General features: G+C 27.4%; 1 long non-coding RNA gene across 1 annotated transcript in view; it reads left to right on the top strand.

Annotated features, from left to right (window-relative positions):
- The first annotated feature begins 5,287 nt into the window (after nucleotides 1–5,287).
- Nucleotides 5,288–19,509, top strand: part of LOC129958054 (uncharacterized) — a 38,411-nt gene continuing 24,189 nt past the window's right edge. The window contains exons 1-3 of the long non-coding RNA XR_008783119.1: nucleotides 5,288–5,605; nucleotides 8,265–8,403; nucleotides 12,663–12,772. This is a non-coding gene — a long non-coding RNA (uncharacterized LOC129958054). The remainder of the gene's footprint in view (nucleotides 5,606–8,264; nucleotides 8,404–12,662; nucleotides 12,773–19,509) is intronic.

Consider the following 19,509-nt stretch of genomic DNA (forward strand, 5'->3'; position numbering starts at 1 on the left):
GCATAACAAAAACGTGCTGATCTTTCAAATATGTTTAGAAATAGGAGGGACTGGCTTTACGTTGCACATCTAAAAAGTAAAAAGCCGATGCAATATTATGCAGAATCTATCTTGAAATGGATTCTCGACGACACTCAAAGCCATTCAAAAGACGCGAGTAAACAATACGGGTGATGGAAATGCTTGCAATCGGAATTGAAAATTGAACAACGTTTTATTGATGGCAAAACTCATGCGGGTGATTGATTACGATAAGTAACGGGCGAACTATCAACTGCGGTTGGCAAGAATGACAAGGACGATGTCAAGTACGGTTGCGAGAATTCGAAGAAAAACACATGATGCATAACTAATCCTTCGTCCACCATAACGATGCAATGATAAGAAATAATAGTAATAAGCATTAAAAATAAATATATTCAATTATATGATAGATCAAATAAAAGATAATGAATAAAATTGCTACAGAGAACGAAAAATAAAAACCAGCTATTGGAAATTCAGTAAATTCTCAATTATTTACGTGCTACTTTCGATCAATCAACATAAAAAAAGAGGGTTTTTTTTTTTAAATCGACTTATTTGTAGAAAAGAAAAGCGACAGTTTCTAAATACAGCAATCTAATGTTTAATAAATTATAATTTTTTGCATAGGGCTGCTACAGTAAAGGCAAATTTTTCAAAGGCAATTTCCTGTTGTTTGTGATCATTTTACTGGTTATCATTTATCGCTACCTTTCTCAGTTCCTCGAATAAGGCTGAGTAATTAAATATTGAGAAACATTTACATATGTATTTCGTAAACGTGACTTTTTTAGTACAATCTGGTTAGTTTCCTTAGTATATTTGGTGACTAAATCTGTAGTAAATAATTGTTTCACAAAATAGATCATATATATCAATTCAACTTATGTATTTCTATGCTAAATCGGTTATTCTAAATATTTATGCACATGTAAATTCGCTTTATTGAGATATATTCCAAATATTGATACACAAAATGTGCTTCCGCAATGTACATGCAATGGCATAAACTAATTTACACATTGGTGTCGCTATTACTTTTGAAGCATGCCGGACAAATTATGACTGCAATTTTCTTTAATGATACGACTTTTTCTGTATCTTTATAAATAAATAGAAAAGTCGTACTACCATTATAAAAACTTAATCCTGAAAAATATCTCGAAAATAAAATTTTCAAATCTTCACCCTTTAATTGTTCAGTATTCGATCAAGAGCCAAAGATTGAAGAAAATGTGGATTTCGCACACCGATTCATTACAGCCACTGAATTTCTATGAAAATCATTCATAAAAATTTAGTAGCTTAAAGGATTTGAACTTCTTTCCTCATTCATGTATGGATTTGCATCGGAAATGCGTTTGTTTAATATATTGATGGGGAAGCGCTTACAAGCAAATAATGGTAATAGGATAAAAGTAGTACAGTAGCCGTTAATCACTAGTCGTTTTGAAATAGCATTTCTTTCTACCTTTCAGGTAGTTTTTTAACAGGAAGATTGCCTATCGCAATGTCTCTATTTACATAATTTTAGGGGAAATGTTGACAATATCGCCGACCATGGCTCCTACAACCAAAACCAATTCACATCGGTAATAATGTGTGTGTGTGTGTGTGTGTGTAAGGAACTATTTTTGTCCCATCTTTCAAAATATAAGTACTTTCAATTTCAAAAACCATTTGATTTTGATCGACTGTCCTCATACCATACCATACCATAGAACATGTCTATGGTATTTTCTTTAGTTAAATTTGTCCACCATAATTGTGAAAATTTAGCTGAATTCCGCCTTAGACAGCCATTGATTTACGAAATATAGATTTTTTGTGTTCATACTATAGATTAATGAAGAAGCTAACATAAAACTGACAGATTTTACACTGTACTGATATTTTGTTTTAAAAAATTTCATTGAAGAAGGAAACGTAAAATGAACTTCCTATTCGATTTACCCCCGCCCCCTCTGATGTAGGGACCTGGGGCAACTGCCCCGTATGCTCCTGCCTTAGTCAGACTCTGGTTGTTAGAAAATTCTCATAAATTGATTTATCATCCATCCTCTTTCATTCTCATAGCTGCTTATGAAATTATATATGAAAATAGCGGGGGCGGTGAAATTTTCCTTCCGGTTTATATCCGGAAAAAAGGTGAAATAAGAATTTATTTATTTATTTTTGGATCTACCTATCCACATTCTTCTAAAAGCTGTGTAATGTGGCATTCATGGTTGAAAGGAAACGGATAGTAATTAACATTCGAAATGTTTAAGAGAACGCCTCCTAATGATGCTGGAACTTCAACAAAACCAGCGAGGATGTTCTTTGACCCTCGACTTGTTTATATACACACACAATTTCACGTTAAATTTCGAGTACAGTTAAGATAATCGATTATACAAATGAGCCTTTTTCCTTTGGCCCAGTGTAAACCGACAGACATTCGGCGATTTTGATCCAAAATTTGATCAACATTTGTAATTGTGAGATAAAAACTAAATGTTAAATTTTTCTTCTTAATTTTAGTTCTACATATTCCTAACTTTAGCTGATAATTTTCAATTTATATTCTTGAAATTAGTCAACATTTCAAATTTATAACTTAGTTATAAATAAAGTGCATCCTTCTTCTATATTTCAGTGTACGATTCCGTTATTTTATAGAATTTCAAATTATTTCATAACTGCATTCTGTGAAATAACGTATTTCATATGTAGCGATAACATATGTATGTTTCCAGTAAGTTTACAAATAATTAACAGATGGCACCACAGTATTATGAAAATCTTTTCGGAGCTTAATGAGGCATCAGGCACAAAATAGGGCTGAGCCGGGGCTCCTGCTCTGAAATACATACTGAAACGATTTTAATCCTTTCTTGGAGGCCCCGGTTGAGCCCTTTCTCAGAAATCTTTGTTGGTTCATGAGAGAAACAAATCAAACTACTTACCACATATATTAATTATATCAAATATGTTGAATTAAAAAAATAATGAATGATGATCACATGATGTCTACCTTAATAATTTATGAACTTCAAATGAAGGTAATATTTCTTCTTTTTATAGCAAATGAAATAAAAAAATTTAGAAATAATTGATTCACAATAATATAAGTTAAATACAAAAGTTTCAGGCATTTTTTTTAAATGTATTAAATTTATATGATGAATGTTCTACTTCTACGTTTCTTCTTTATTCAATAAGTAATTAATTTATAATTTCGAATGTATTGTTCTTAACTGCCAGACATTCTTGTTTTTCAGTTTCTTGCATTATTATTACATATTCCACTTTATCAAATTAATTAAAACTCTATTCGATTTGCAATCTCCTGTTAAAAAAATCTTAACTTCTTTTGGATTTAAAGAGAATCAATAAGACTTTTTTTTTTTTTTTTTTTTTTTCAAAATATAGACAGAGCTATAAGAAAAATTTACTATTCATAGTGATTAAAATATAAATAAATCAAACAATTTTTTAAAATTCTTTTGAACTAAAAGCTTTATTTTTTAAAATTAAAAGATTTCTATTAAATTCTTTTAATGTTGCAAGCGATCTAATTTTCAATTTTTCATTTGATTTGTTTATTATTATCATATAAAAATACATTTCGGAAAAGAAAATGCCGTTTAAAATTTTGTAATTCCATTTAATATTATCTATCAAGATGAAAGACTATTTACAATTATTAATTATGTGCAGTTAGAAAAGATTCTGGTAAAGATCTAAGCACAGAACCATTTAAATACTTAAAAAAAAAATTTAATATTCCATTATCTGTTTAGTTCGATTTGTGATATTATAAATAAATTAATTGAATAATTGGTCCAGCATTTGAATATAAATTGAAAATATGATTATATCTCATAAACCGCAGCTTAAGTTTAGTTAATATCTCTGGGAAGATTATTTTCCGCATTTTAAAATGCCTAGAAATTCTTTTAAGTTCAAAACGTGGCTAAAAAGAAAGAAAAAAATAATGAGTATCAGAAATCATCATTTTGATTTCCCTTCTTCTTTTAATTCCGTTGCCGATCTATGATTTCAATTCTTCGAATTTCATTCTTTCCTTCGGTTAGGAGGAGCTCACCAAAATCCCTTTGCGTGCCTTGACCGCAGTTCAAAAGAAGTGTAGCATACAAAGTAGTGGGACGGCTCACATTTCTTCTTCTTCTTCTTCTTTTTTTTTTTCCTTCCTTTTTTTTCTGTACTCGTTCTTCACATCTGGACACTGCAGTTTTATTGGGTAAAAGTATGACAGTGAATTATTTAGCAAGTATAAAGTGTAACTTTGTGAAAAGAAAATTTCATTTCAGTACGGATCGTTAATTAACCAATCTGAGAAACCATAATTCTGTTTTCTTTTACAGAGTTCGATACGTTATATTTGAAAAGTTTTTTTGCGCTTATATAATGGATCCTTTTTCTTGCTTTTCAAGCTATTTTTATTTGATGACAAACTTTTTCTGTATTATACAACATAATTATTGCATTATAGAGCTGAATTTTGCTGTTAAATTAACTCTAGACTTATACTGTCAAATAAACGACTGATCTCGAAGATTAATATTCATGAAGTGAAATTATTCGAGATAACTCAGATCTGCAGAAGTTATTTCATTCCTTCCAAGGCAATTTTTACGAAATTATGATATTTTGTTTAATGTTGAAATAACTTCCTAGAAACTATAAATTAACAATCGTATTATATAGTTTATTATTTAATTCACCGATAGATGGCGACGGTGGTGTTTCGTTCGAAAATTTGAAAACAGTTTAATTTGTGTAAGTAGTAAATTCATGAATTTTACTTATAAAATCAGCCTTTTTGAATATTATCATCATAAATTAGATTGCGAATTGTACTTGTCCGGGTATTTAAATTTACTTCTAAATGATTCAATGGTTTTTAATATCAAAATCAATACTTTTTACAGTGAAAGTTTGCAGGCGTAACAAAGCGATTTTTTTCCCTCCCAAAAGTTTTACATTATAAACTTTATTTCGCTTAGAAATTGTAGTATTAGCATATTTTAAATTGAAATATTTTTTTTCGAACATTCTGGATGAATCTCATTGTGTTATGGAATATTTTTTATTTGTGAAATGTTGAAACTTTTTAATTCTTTTTACTGAATATAAAACGATATTTTTTATAGTATATTCAGTAAATTCACTTACGCATTAAAAATGAATTTTTGAAAATAATTAATTATCATGAGAAGTAAAAACATATGAATTTTTTACTTACTCTTGAGGTAAGGAGTGCAGGGTTTGTGTTGTATACCAGTCAATCAATTGTTTGCAGATCAATATCAATCATTAAAATCATGGTAGAAGTGTTTTCTGCAGTGCGCGTTTTGAATCTGTGCAAATGAATAATTCTTAGATGTATTTTGTACCTTTTAAAAGATTTAAAGTAGTTTCTTATGAATTTAAAACCCAAGAATTAATTTTTCACTTAGGATAATAGTATGAATTTATTATAAGATTGTGATTATTTTTAAGCAACCTGCAATGCCCTTCTGCTATGATATTGTCATCAAGTTTTTCAAGTGATTTCTAAATCAAAATTGTGAATGTGAGTAAATAATTTCTTCATAATAATCTATTTGGAACATTTAAATTAGTATTTCCTGGTATATTATGGAAAATTCATATTTGTTTTTCTACTAATCAGTTGATTTTATGAGCTAGCTGAAAAATATCTTGATATAAAATACATTTTTCAGAAATATATTTCCTTGCCAATGCTTTTCCCCTTTTATTTGCAATTCAATGGATTTATTCTTACTGTTATATGATATACATATTTTGTAATTCATTTAATTGCTGCATTTTTTAGCAATGTAATAAATCATAGTATATTTGAATTTAACAAAATTTATGATTATAAAATTGTATGACTTTCCAAATTTTAACTAAGTAAATATTTTAGTGTTGTATTTACTTTGATATTTTAATCCTACCTTTATGTATGAAAAACAGCTTAATTTTTTTTTTCAAGTTTTCCATTATTCTATACAGTATATTAAAAATAAGATGAGGGTCATAGTAGTAAAAAGTTTATTGATGGTATTAAAATATTATTGAAATAAAAAAGTTTTACTGTAAAACTGAAATAGTATTGTGAAAATAATTATATTTAATTGCATTAATAATTAATTTATTAATTACTGGCAACTGCTAAATGTATGATAAATAAAAAGTAAATGATAATTGTCCAATCCTTAATTTTAGTTATTCAATTTAAATACTATTCTTTTTAATAATATCACAATTAAGTAGGACTTTTGACTTAAGCAGTAGCTCACAATTACATTACAGATGGAACTATTTACTGAACTAAATACATAGAACCAAACTACTTTATCCTAACAGATCAGTGGATCATTACACTTGTAGAGAAGAAAATAGTGGATATCCAAAATCAGTGAGTTAAGGCTGCTTTGTTTACTATATGACGATAAACTCTTGATGACCATCCACAACTTCAGGAGTATCCCGACACCAGAAAAAATTTAAATCCTTTTTGACTGAAATGGAATAGAATATTTCAAAGGGGACAAAATTTGGTTTGATATATCAGCAATTTATTTACTTTTAAAATTAAAAGAAATCTGAAAATAATTATAAAAGATCATTAATATTTTAAATTATGTTTTAAGGAAATTCAAGTAAATAATTGGAGTTACATGATCATTAGCTATAAATAATTCTCTGTCTTCTTTTTATGTTAAGTTACAACTTCATTTCACTACATATATTAAGCCTCTTATTTTTGAAAATATTAATTCTCTTAAAGGCTGTTTCTTACCAAATTTTATTAGTGTCTGCAAAATACATGGACTTTATTTAATGTAATTATTTATGGTGCAGTACTTTAGATGGATATATATATAAGTTTAAGCTATAACATTAATAAATTATAATTTAAAAAATTTGTTGCACTGAAATTAAAATTTTGAATAATATCAGTCATTGGTTAGATGAAATTAGTTTTGAAATCAAGAATGTAAATGACTGACGAGTCTGTATTTGTATAAGTAGGGGTGCCAATTTAAAGAAGCAGTTCTCTTTTCAATACTTATTTCTTTTACTATGTATAATCAGTTTTGAACAGAATGTATTATTCTTCTGGAACCCAGCATATCAGTAGTAAATGTACCACAGGAAAAGTAAAAAATGTTCCAATTTTCTGAAGTTCATTATGAGGATGGTGATTATTAGGCAGCACTTGGTGCAATCTTCTAATTGTGAAGAATTACTTTTTATAAATAAGCAGGAATTGGGTTTTCATACCTGAGAAAGTGGTTGATTACTCTGGCTTGTGTTTATCTTCTTTTTTTTATTTGTTCTTTTGAAAGATCTCTAGTTTCTCATGTGACATACAGTGTTAATTTCTGAAGTGTGTTTCTGCCTTTTTATGTGTCTATATTACTATTAGTACAAGTATTATACAATATTTATTTCTATTTATTGTATGATGCTGATTTTGTTTAATATTCTGAATGCTAGATAATGTCACAATATTGTGTCGAATATTTTGCTATCAGGGCTATACAGTATATAATATCTGGTGTCACCATTTCAAAAAGAAAAAAAAAAAAAATAATAATCAGTGATTCTGGGATGCTGGGCTCTAGGGATGTGTAGAAGTTATTGTCAGTAGCCAAAAAATATGTAAATAAATAAAAATTTGGGTATAATGAAAGCTACTTATTTAAGAATAAACAAAAATACATGCATAAAATCTTTAAATATTTTATTGTAATTTTTAAATTGTAAATGTGTAATTTATATATTTATTTATTTCAGCTCTAAAATTTTTACGCTACACAGAATCAACTGTGGATATTGATATGTTAGTTGTTTGAAAATCTTGTCATAACAAAGACAATTTTATATTTTCACAGTTGACATTAAAATCAAAGGGTCTTAAGTTTGAGCATGATTTCATCCAAGATCTATAATACATCTAGATCTAGTTTATATTAAATTTTACCCTAAAGATCAAGTATACTATTACTGGTGTGATGTAAAAGTTTGGAACAGAGTAGTCTTAACTCAAGTATTATATTGATCATCTAGCTATGATTCAAAATTATTAGCTTTGTCACAAGTAACTTTTGTGTTTCTTCAAGATAGGATGTTGATATAATTAAAATAATTTAATTCTCATAATCTGAAACTGATCAACATACATCTGTTTATTATAATTTACTTAAAATCTTTTGCAGTGCAGCTTCTAATTACCTGCAGTGATGTCAATCTTCCCAGATGCTGCAAAGATGGATGTTATTTTCGAACAATGGATATCATTTGAAAGTTATTTGAGAATAAAAATTCTGGTTTTTGCTGTCACTTAAAAATGAAAAGGTAAATCAGCTTTCTGAAAATTAAAACATTTTTTACATATTTTTATATTAATGCATATCATTTTAATTAATAGCTGCCTCACATTTTGAAATTTTTTGTTCATAAATTTTATGGTTTAATCTGATCTTGCCTTTCATTGAAGTTTTAAAAATGGAGAATAACATTATTTTATTCAAAATTAAAAAAAAAAAAAATGTTTTTTCACATGATTTCATTTTGCAGAAATTCTAACATCAAGGGAAAAAAAGATTTGAAATTCTAAAATCAGCTTTGAATCTTCACTCGCAATGCTAACATTTAATTTTTTAAATCTCAATTTAAATTCTTGCAAATACCAAGTTGTGGTGATAGCAATAAATATGCTGTAATATATTCCTAACTTTAACTATATATTTTTTTTCTTTCTAAATTTATATAAATTTATCAGAATGTGCTTGTTTAAAAGCTGAAAATTATTTTAATGAAGATAAAGTAATCTCTTTGAAAAAAGATACAAGTCAATAAACATTTACTAATCAATAACAATTATTTATAAACACTTATTTTGTAGCAGAATTGTTTCATTTTTTTTTTTCTGAAGACAAAAAAAATTGTTTCCTTTTCTCTACTTCACAGGTAGTTTATTTTAAAATTTAATATTCATTTCTGTTTTTGATATAAAAAATGATTTTCTTTTTATATGTTAATTCTGCAATACTTTTAATATCACAAGCCCTTTTTGTATAAATTTATTCTTATTTTATTGCTCAGTTAATTTTATTTTACTTCTCTGTGTTTGTATTTAGCACAGTTCATTATTTTATAAAGCTCAAAGAGGTTTTTTTTTTTTTTTTTTTCCGTTTTCTCCTTTGTTACAACTTTTGTTTATTCTTTCACATGGCAAAATGAATTCAAGAAAGTTTGGACGTATTTAGAATTCTTTAACAAATTGTTTTCCTGGAGGTTCAGCTTTTCTTTTCACTGAATTTTACGGTATCTTCTAGCTTATTTAACTGCAAGTGACTGCACCCTTTTCTAAAATATTCTCGTAAATTCTATTAAATAAAATATTTTACTTGTAAATGCAATTCTCTTAGCATTTATACTGAAATTGGAATTTTAAATTTTCACAGCACCCATTATATACTTTCTTAGCTCTAAATATTGTACAATATCATTACAATGTTATTCAATATTCGAAACAATATATAATATTGCGAAGATGCCATACTATTATTGTTGGGTATTTTCATAATCAAATATTGTGAGTATATATTTGTGATCTCAACTTTTTTAATTTACTAAGTAAGATTTTTTGTCTTGGATTTCTGCTTCAGATTGTAATTAACATTGAGTGCAAATGTAACAAATTTATTACCTTATTTGTATGAGTTTAAGTTTCAGTCAATAAAAATTTCTTATTAATATTGAAACTAAACTTACTGAAGTTCTGAAAAAATACTGAGCTAAAATTTTCTTTTAGAAATTCTCATTTTATTTGTCTTAACAGAAATTTTTTCCTATAACAAAAACTTTTAATTCATATTTTTTATTAATCAAACAGGCTATATCTGAATCTTTATATATGATTGTACTCTTGTTAATTCTTTGCCACAATAATCATTTTCAATTATTAAACTTATGTGGGACTTATTGAATCAAAAGTTCTCAAAAATTAGTTTTAAATCATTTTCCATTTTGTTCAGAAATCACGATCATTTGCAATTATTTTATATATATATTTAAAATATCTAATAGATATTTCATGTATTCTAGTCTTTTTGCTTTAAAAATATTGTAAATCAATTATTTATATATATTACACTACAAATACTTGGCACATTGATTTATTAATTTTTTTAAAACACTTTTAATCAGTAGGTAATTTATGAGCAAGAGTATTAAGTATACAGTTGTTATTAAAAGTATTTAAAAATTGTTTAATGTACCTTATATCAGGGCCTTCAAAGTACTAATTTTTATCCAGGTGCTTATTTTTCTTCCTTTCCTTATACTTTAGATCTCCCAAATTATATATATATATTTGTGGTCTTTGATGTTTCATCTCCGGTGGAATGATAATTAGCTTGGAGGTCAGTGTAAAAGGTTTTTCCTTGGTTTAGAGAAATACTGATACTGTGGAAAAATATGTCCCTTTCATTGGCTTGACTCTTTTTTTTTTTTCCCCCTTTAGCATGACTAGGTAGAGAAAAATTCATTTCTTTTCAGGGATAATTTTATGTATTCCCAGAAATGATACCAGTTTGTTTTTACATGATTTTGATTGGTTGTTGGTTTTCTGCAAGTTGTCAGGATTTTAATGATTTTTTTTGTAGTTATTTTAGCATTATTATTAATGAATTATTTAGAAACTTTTGCTGCAAGAAACTTTTGTACACAAATTTTAGATTTTTTTTTATACAATATATCAGGAAAATGTGTAATTAATTCATTGTGGACTTTTGAAATCAAATACACTGAATGGTTGAAGGCCATCAAAAATAGAAGTAAACAAGCAAACATTACTAAAGATTTGAGAATATCAGTAACTTCAACCAATTCAAAATGTCACCTATTTTTGGAAGAACAGAGGGCTAAAAAAAACTGCTGCCAATGACATAAAAAAAAGGAAGTTTGAGTCTGATTTCTTGATCTCTTTACAGAAAAAGAAATATATCTTAGAAAGCGAAATTGCTGAAATTAAAACTAAGAACTTGTTCATCAACCAGAGAATTTCTTTACTAATATAATCTAATTAGTTGTGGAAGGCTGTTTATGAGAAAATTGAACAAATGGAAGAGCAGGCAAAATAATTGTAAAAAAGTTTTGTTTACATAGTTAATAAAATATGCACGATTTTTATACCTTAAATAAACAAATCTATGTTCGTAATTATCATTTTTCTTTCAACTAATTGAAATGTTAATGAAGTGGCACTGTATTGCTTTTTCTCTAAAACAATTAACAAAGTTATTTTGGATGTGCAATTAAAATGCTTTAGTAAGATCTTTTATAAGAAATTTGCTGAAAAACAGTTTTAATAACTTAGCTACAATGTTTGTGAAAAATACTCAACAATTATGGTGATGTTTTTTGCTTTTACGTATAAAGTTGGATACTTTTTTGTTCAGTTTATCGAATTTCTAAGTAGTACATAGTTTTATAATCAAGATGACTTTATTAATGCTAGTTCATATTTATTCTTTTTTCTAAAGTTGCTTAAAAAGTACATATAAAGCCCTTATTTTTAAATTAAAATCTAACTACTCATCCTGATACAATATATTTGCCTTACTGAATGGTTATGATATAAAAAGTTACAATTTTTAAGCTTTCATATAAGAGCATGCAATTAATCTTATTTTTCATTCATTTTCCATTATTACTGAAAAAAATTCAATAAATAAGCAAGCAAAAAATATAGTTAAATCTTTTTTTTTTCAAAAGAAAAAAATATATATTTTTAAAGAAAAGTATATTTTTAAAGAAAAATATATATTTTAAAGAAAAAAATATATATTTTTACTCTTTTGCAGTTTTCATGTATTCCTGAAAGAAGTAAGATAAAAAAAGTAATACTGTAGTATCCAATAATATTGATTGATTTATCAATAATATATATTTATTATCACAATTCTGAACAAATTATGATAGTAGAAATGATTACTGTAAATACAATTTCTTAAAAAAAAAAAAAAAAAAAAAAAAAAAAACTGACATTGTTTCAAAAATAATTATCTTGGCAATATTATTTTATTCATATAATTCTTGTTTCTTCTCCATTTGAATTGCATTCACAAATTCATCTTAGTGATGCTGTTTGTAAAATTTAAGATATGCTTGTAGGCTCATTAATTTTTATTAATTTTATGTAACTTAAATATTTATCCTTAAGCGGGCTAAACTGTTATCACATTATTACAAGACAGTCAGGTGTAATCAAGATAATAAATGAATTTTTGGTATCCTATTTTTTTTTTCCCCTTAATAAATTTTAGACATGGCTTAATAATTTTTTTTTTACTATATGAACATTGAAAATATATCTTGCAAGTATTTAATACCAATAAATTAGGCAATATTAATGCAAGAGAATTTGTTTAATTCAAAATTAAGAATTAAATTGATAACCAAATCTTTAAATTTCTGATATGTGATAATTTATTGAGGCAAAATATGTGGTAATTTTATAATTAATTATGTTTTAAATCTTTTAAGTAAGATTTTTTAATAAGATTACCTATTCTGGAGTAAAAAATTCTGGATCTATCATTTCTAAGGTGACTGCTGACAGAGAAAATGCATCTTCCCTTCCTTTGCTGGAAGCATGCTTCGGAAAGTTCTTGACATTAATGCTGATTTCTTGCAGTTCTTCTGATTCATGAACCTGGTAAACATAAATAAATGTGTATTTCTACAATTGTTCCTAATATCTTATTATTTCTTTTTCTTCCCTCCCTTTTATATTGATTCATTTATAAATTTTTAGCTTTTTTTTTTTGCTTAGATTATTTCTTTTGAATATTTATTTCTGTATAAAAACAGTATCTTTCTGTCTGTTTACAGAATAGGTGTATCTGGGTCATTTTCAAAATTCGGTGCCATTTGGAAATTGAAAAGACAAAAATAAAAAAATTTTAATTAGTAAATTTTTTTAATATTATTAAACAGACATTATTTCTGTATATTACTTGAATATTTTTGATACATTTTTTTCTTTTATATATTTTTAATTGATGTTTTTTTGGTCAGATATAATGAAAATTGTCATGTCTGTTACCGGACATTTTTCTTTAAATTTTTGTATTTAAGTTCAGTGTACAATAATGTAAAGCTATATTTAATATAAGTATAGAGTCATTTTACCCATATAATAAAGACTTTCGAATAAAAAAATATTTCTTATGGTATTTTTATACTTTTGTTTGTCATGTCTGTTACTAATATAGAATTCTTACAAGGATTTTTTTAATATAAAATACTATAAAAAACAATTAATACAAAATGTCTGTCATTCTTATATATACTAGGCAGAGTCAATTAATATGTAACTCTAATTGTAGCAATATTATGTCAATTTAAACTTTTTAAGGAACATTTTGAAATGGTAACAGACATGACACAAAGTAACAGACGTGACACTGAGTAACAGACATGACATAAATTCAGGAGCCAAATTTTGATGTAAAGCTTGAAAGGTAGAATTATGCTAAAATGTGTTTCTCTTTTAGTACATAACTTTTTACTATAAAATAAAAAAACAAAACAAATATTTATATATTATTTGAAATTCACAGATACAGAATTGGAACATGTGTACACATTTTATTTTTTAGTATTTTCTTGAGTTACAATGCTATTTATTCAACATCATATTTGGAGAGATCCACATCAAACATCAAATATTGTAATTGGCGAAAAGAGCATCCAGTTAGATTTGGATATGGAAGTTTCATTACAATATCCTCTGCTTCAATATTATATTCTTTATCATCGTCTCAAAAGAACTTTGCATGATTCCTGACTTTTTTTAAATACTTAACTGTAAAATTGTTGTCCTGGATGTCGATTATTTCTGAAACGAAATATTTTATCGATCGTTTACCCTCCAATTTTACAAGTACGAAGCTTCCTTCTTGAATATCTTGTTGAAAATTGTTGGATAAAGGAGAAGAAAAAGATTTACAATTATTTTCTGCGTTATTTATTGTCATGGCTGTGCTTTCTTGTTCATTTTCTTTTAATGCAAATACATTAAGTGTAAAACAGTCACAGACATTTTTCTGTCTGCAGAAACAGCTTAAATCCCTAAAAAACATTGAGTCGTTCCCAAAAGAAAAAAATTGATGTACGCTCATCGTTCCTTTTAAAACCGGAATATCAGATGGAATTATTTTTTTAAACATTTCTACATCTGTTTCACAGATATAATGAAGCTGAATGTTTGTTTTATTTATTAAAACATTAAACAGAGTTTTTGCATCGGGTATATCTGTCCCCTGTGCAACTATTTTGTCAGCAGTTCTCTTAATGGCTCCCCCCTGTTCCATCAGCAGCACCCTTGCCGTGACCAGCCTCAAAAAAAGACCATGATCCATACTTATAACCATTATTTGCTATATACTCATTCAAAAGGAAGAAATTTTTCTTCTGCCGATATTGTGTGGTAGGGCTATCAGAAAAAAAAGTGGATAATTTCAACTTCGGGGGAAATTCTCTTAAGCTTGTTGAATATTGGCTGAAGGTGAGCCCAAATTGCTGCAGGACCATGGTCGTAACATTCGGAAATTGTGCAGAACGAAATTGGTTCATGCTGGTTTCTTAGATATAAAACGCCAGTATGCAGAGTTGCCTGCTTTCTCGATCCTCCGAAATGAAATGCCTGCACTTCTGTAGCATGTTTGCACACGTAATTTTCAGAAATAAAGTTTAATAAAGCAAATGATTTGATAACATTGCAAACATTAATCAATTCAGTAAATACAATGTGATAATAAAAAACAAAGAAGATAAGAGAAAAAATGAAAACTGTAACAAATATGCACTTTTCAAAAGTAAGAACTTACATTTATTCCCTCACCCCCCCCCTTAAAAAATTCTTCCTAAAATATCAACTAAAATTTAAACAAAACAAACCCAAAAATTGAACCATATTTCAAATCTTGAAACATGTCAAGTCTGTTAAAAAGATTGTCATGTCTGTTACTATATAGAGTAACAGACATGACATTTCAAAGTACAAAAATTAAGGAAACTAAATAATTCCATAAAAACATAAAAATACATTTTAATTAAAATTAAAAACCTAAAAATCTAAATTAATCAGTTGAATAAATTAATAAATAAATATATTTTATACAAAATATTAAGGTAACAGACATGACATGCAATAAAAATACTAACCACAAAAATGCTTCAGCTTCTTCAATCAAACATCAAACATTCAAGATGGCTGCTTGCATTTCTTTCTTAGAACATGTTTCATTGGTATACAAGTGTTGTCATTTCAAAATTTTAATCTTGTTGCTTAAAATGTTGAAAATATTGTATGGTAACAGACATGACTTAATGTCTGGACAGCTGTATTTAATTGGTAAAAATCATCTATTCTTCTTAAAAGGTTATTAAAACCTTCTTTATAACATAATTAAAAGTATATTTCACAATAAAAAAATATGTCAGAATAAAAATTTTAATTTTTGAAAAGTAATGCAGCAAAAAACATTTTGAGTTTTATGATTTGGACAGCTAAATTTTTGTTTCCTCTCAACTTCTTTATTAGAAAAATAAATAAAAAATCAGATGAATTATTTTAATTGTATTGTTTCTCCACTGGAAATTGCCTGCTAAAAAGCATGGTAAAAAGAAAAATCATTTAAACTTTATAACATCTTGTAAAAAAAATGTGTTTCACATGGACAACAAATGGCACCGAATTTTGAAAATGACCCATCTACAAAATTATTCCATTTACTGGTTCTGTAAATTCTGAAGCTTTCTTTAAATTTCATTGCACATATTATTTGTTTCAATACTAATTCCAAAAACTTGTATTCTATATCTACTGAAAAAATATTCTGAAAAATGTACTGCTGAAACTTTTCACCTCCTGAAATAATAGCTATGTTTTTTTATTGTGAATATGATTCTTTTGAGTTTAACTTTCTGGTGTGGAAGTATAACTAAATCTCTTATTGTTTTGAATTCTTCTATCTACAGAAAGTGTTGAGAGTATTTGAATCGAAATATTTTAAAATTCATTTGTAAATAAGAGTGATTTTTAGAATATTAAAATGCTGTATCTGCCTATTTACCTTATTTAGATATTTCACTTTTTCTAAAAAAGGAGTTAAATTAAAAAGACTATTGTTAATTAATTTGTTCTGGATGCTGAATTCAAACAAATAACATCATTTTTAAGTATGCATTTAAATTAAAAATCGTATCTTTTGTGTAGTTTCACCAAAGGTTTTTTAAAACTATAGATAACATTTTTGTGAATCTTTATGCTTAGTCATGGAGGGAAAAAGCGAACTTTATTGTGGTGTCTTTTAGGGTATGTTCACATGTAGCAGATGCGGCAGACAGCAGAACGCGCGTTGGTCTTGCTCACACGAAGTGTTTAGCTAAGCGGCGCTGACATGCGGCTTTCCATGTTCGGCTAGTTCGGTTCTGCCCATCCTTATTTTCTGAAGTGATGGACGTCGCAGCAAAAATACTGGTGAATCGGTAGAATAGTTTGCACTATTTGATATTAAAAATAACTTAAGAGCTCATGAACCCCCGAATGTAAGAGATAAAATTGCAAAGCTTTTTCGTTCATAACCCATTAGTGTTACAAAATGAAACAAATAAGTTTAAAATTTATATGTAAACCTTATTAAACACGAAAATATATTTGATAATAAATGTGACAAAATTTATTGTTAAATGCTTATCCAGCGTTCTCACGTTTCCTCATTTGAAGATTATAGTTCATTATACTACAAATTCAGTGACAGGGAAAGTACTGTTTTGTTTGTATTTGCCAAGATTTCAGAATCTTATTCTGTTGTTTAAAATGCATGTTAGGGTGGAACGAAAATGGCTTTTTTTTTGGTAATAGTGGGGGGAAAGCTGCATTTTAAGTTTAAAAAAACATTAAAAAAAATTCATTGCAATATTACATTATTTTGAAGTGTCACAAAGAGCTTGAAGTTTGTAAAAAAATTGAAAAATTATTAACTTTGATAAAATATTCTTTATGAATTTTTCGTACATTATGTTACAAAAGACAGTTTTAAATATATATATATATATAAACATTACAATTGAAAAAAGTTATTAATTACGAAATATAATAATAGTAATAAAATATTTTTTAATGTCAAATTTTTTAATTCTTCAGTATCTTGAATGGTTACAAATGTTACAGCTGCAAAATGTTTGTTTCTACTTCACTGCCACATTAAATTTTTTTTTTTTTGTATTAAATTTTGGCATATTTACACGTGAGTCAATTTTTGTTTTTATGTATCCTTCTCTTGCAATTGAACCGAATCTGTCATCAGTTTCACAGCTCTTTCCATTGCTTGCGTGTGGCAAGGAAGTCGGGGAAAGTTGATAACCGGGTGCGCTATACTATTTGGTTCAGCTTCAGTTGCCTTCCGTATTAAGCCTTTGAGAGAGTCACAGGAAATATATTTAAAAAGGGGGGGGGTCAGTTACGTTATTTTCAAGCCGTGAGATCGTGCCAATGTAATCTTTTGCATCGAGAGTTATTTTTGGAACTTTAAACTCTCTGACGCCGCCTCTATTTTCTGTTCTTGCTTTTAAAACACGTTATAAATGTTCTCTTTAAATTTTATGTTCATCACTTAGCATGGACAAAAAGATATTTTCTGGAGCAGCAAAGTACCTATTTTTTTTTTTTTTTAAATAATCGGGTCTATAATGTTTTTGAAATCATCAGCGTGATAAGGTTAAACATATGTTTGGAACCATAAATACATGCAGGTTTTAACTTAATATTAAACTACACAAGCACATACACTTTCACAATGTTTTTCAGCCAGTCTTATAATATATTTGAAGAATCTGGTTAATTTGCCTCTTCTCGTAAAGAACATTGTTTTTCTTCAGCGCTATCATTGTCGCCAGTAACCAGTTCTGACACACTAGTATTTTTTTTGTCCATCCTTGATTAAACTCAACTATTGTGTGTAGTTAACTATTCTCTGTTCTTTCTTCCTCAAAGCGCTTGTGGTAGTTATATCAGTATTGCTTATAACTATTTTTCTGTTTGAGCGTTGATCATTTAGAAACTCTTGTTCCATAACTGTTTTCTTTTTTCCTTTTATATGTATACAAGTAAAAAAGGTTTACACACTTACATGCAGCAATATCAAATAAACGTTTAGCACTTTCTCTAAATTTTGTGAGGCCGGAATCAAACTTATGTGACCCTTTTCTGATTTTAGACTAATAAATTCCAATATTTAGCATGTTAAGCTTTTACCATTTGTAAAATTATTTGGCTAGAAACAATTAGAAGTAGCTCTTGACCATATTTGTTCTATTTTGGGAACTAAAGTATGACATATGTCACTTACAGAATGATCTTCCTCTGAAGCAAATTTGAAGTTATGTCTAATATAAAAGTACATAACAGATTCGTAAGTAGGCAGTTCAACTTTAAGAAAATCACTAAATTTCCAAAACATGGGACATTCCGACATTTGTCTTGTCTTCGCTATTTTAGTCTGGGTCATTTTTGCTCAAAATAAAGCACACAAACTAACAAATAAGTTGCACATTAGACGGAGTGGAGACGCCAACTCAACTTAATTCGGCAAAGCTTCTTGCTTGACACCAGTTCTGAACTTGTCACCACATGCAAACAAATCTTCGCCGGCGATGACTCAGTGTTCTGTATTCCATGCCAATGTAACAGAAAAGCTGTTTTTATATTTCAATTTATATTATAACACCTATTTAAAACTTTTTATTTCTTAATCGAGGCAAGCAAAAATTTTTGAAAAAATTCCAAAAGTGTGTTTTTATGAAATTTTAACGTCCTTGCCGCACCTCAAGACGTACTGCAATATTTTTTATATTTTTAATTTATTTCATCTACACCAAAAGGCAATTTTTCGGTGCTATTACAAATTAAAAATCAAAAGTTGGTTATTTCGTTAAAAAAAAAAACTTGTAGCAAAAATTTCGATTTTAATTAAACTTCAACGTTTTTGCGATGCCTCAAAATGTACTCCAATATTTTTCATATTTATAATATGTTTTATCTACGCGAAAAGACAATTTTTCCACGTTATTACAAATTAAAAATCAAAAGTTGGTTTTTTTCGTTCCACCCTAATGCACATATTATTAAGACAATTGTAGATGAAACTAATTTTAATAATACTGTTTTTTTTTCTCTCCCTCTCAGTTTCATATATATAGAATGTTAAACTTGCTTGATAAATCTTTGTTTCCCACTTTAAAAGATTGTTATATATTTATCATAAGCTTAACGCTTACATATAACCTGCATATGCACTAAATATCTATTAATGAATGCATAAGTTGTATATTTTAATCTACAAAATGTGCGTTCATATTTAATTTTTGTGTGCAAGTATTTTAAGG

Source organism: Argiope bruennichi, chromosome X1 (assembly GCF_947563725.1).
Source record: "Argiope bruennichi chromosome X1, qqArgBrue1.1, whole genome shotgun sequence".
In the NCBI taxonomy this organism is placed as follows: Eukaryota; Metazoa; Arthropoda; class Arachnida; order Araneae; family Araneidae; genus Argiope; species Argiope bruennichi.